The sequence below is a fragment of the Cebus imitator genome, unplaced genomic scaffold (genome assembly GCF_001604975.1).
Source record: "Cebus imitator isolate Cc_AM_T3 unplaced genomic scaffold, Cebus_imitator-1.0 Scaffold121, whole genome shotgun sequence".
Lineage (NCBI taxonomy): Eukaryota > Metazoa > Chordata > Mammalia > Primates > Cebidae > Cebus > Cebus imitator.
Window position 1 is genome coordinate 3,695,045 of NW_016107436.1, and position 1,497 is coordinate 3,696,541.

At 40.1% G+C, this 1,497-nt stretch overlaps 1 non-coding gene across 1 annotated transcript; it reads right to left on the reverse strand.

Moving 5' to 3' along the window:
* Positions 1–435: 435 nt before the first annotated feature.
* LOC119472868 lies at positions 436–543 on the reverse strand. The gene has a single exon (XR_005202050.1). It is a non-coding gene; the product is annotated as a U6 spliceosomal RNA (small nuclear RNA).
* Between the last annotated feature and the right edge of the window lie 954 nt (positions 544–1,497).

Sequence of the window (1,497 nt, forward strand, 5' to 3'; positions counted from 1 at the left end):
TCACCATGTTGACCAGGATGGTCTCGATCTCTTGACCTCGTGATCCACCCGCCTCGGCCTCCCAAAGTGCTGGGATTACAGGCTTGAGCCACCGCGCCCGGCCTTATCTCATTCTTTTTTATGGCTGCATAGTATTCCATGATGGATATATACCACACTTTCTTTATCCAGTCTACCATTGATGAGCATTTAGGTTGATTCCATGTCTTTGCTATTGTGAATAATGCTGCAACGAACATACAAGTGCATGTGTCTTTATGGTAGAATGATTTATATTCCTTTGGGTATATATATCCAGGAACAGGATTACTGAGTTAAATGGTAGTTCTCTTTTTAGCTCTGAGGATTCACCACACTGCTTTCCGTCATGGTTGAACTAATTTACACTTCCACCAACAGGGTAGAAGTGTTTCTTTCTTTCTTTTTTTTTTAAATTTAAATATGGAACGCTCCACGAATTTGCGTGTCATCCTTGCGCAGGGGCCATGCTAATCTTCTCTGTATCGTTCCAATTTTTAGTATATGTGCTGCTGAAGCGAGCACAGAAGTGTTTCTTTTTCTTTGCAACCTTGCCAGCGTTTGTTATTTTTTGACTTTTTAATAATCACCATTCTGACTGGCGTGAGGTGGTATCTCATTGTGGTTTTGGTTTGCATTTCTTTAATGACCAGTGATGTTGAGCTTTTATTTCATATGCTTATTGGTTGCATGTATGTTTTCTTTTGAAAAGTGTCTGTTCATGTCCTTTGATGACTTTTTAATGTTTTTTTTTTTTTTCCTTTTTGTGGAGAACGGGGTCTCACTATATTGCCCAGGCAGGTCTCGAACTCCTGGGCTCAAGCTATCCTCCCGCCTCTGCCTCCCCAAGAGCTGAGATTACACGTGTGAGCCACAGCACCCGGCCTGTTTTGTTTTTTTTTTCTTGTAAATTTGTTTAACTTCCTTATAGATGCTGGATATTAGACCTTTGTAGAATGCATAGTTTGCAAAAATTTTCTCCCATTCTGTAGGTTGTCTGTTTATTGATCATTTATTTTGCTCTGCAAAAGCTCTTTAATTAGATCCCATTTGTCAGTTTTTGCTTTTGTTGAAACTGCTTTTGTTGAAACTGCTTTTGGTGACAGAACACAATTCTGAGAAGATGGAGTAGCATTCAAAAAAGATAAAGTTAATAGTAAAAAAAGAAAAAAAAAAAGAAAGGTTCACACCTATAATCCCAGTACTTTGGGAGGCCAAGTTGGGTGGAAGAAGAGGTCAGGGGATTGAGACCATCCTGGCCAATGTGGTAAAACCCCGTCTCTACTAAAAATAAAAAATTTAAAAATTAGCTGGGCATGGTGGTACAAGCCTGTAATCACAGCTACTCAGGAGACCGAGGCAGGAAAATTTGAACCCAGGAATGGGAGGTTGCAGTGAGCTGAGATCGAGCCACCGTACGCCAACCTGGGCAACAGATTGAGACTCTGTCTCAAAAAAAAAAAAGGAATTGGATACATA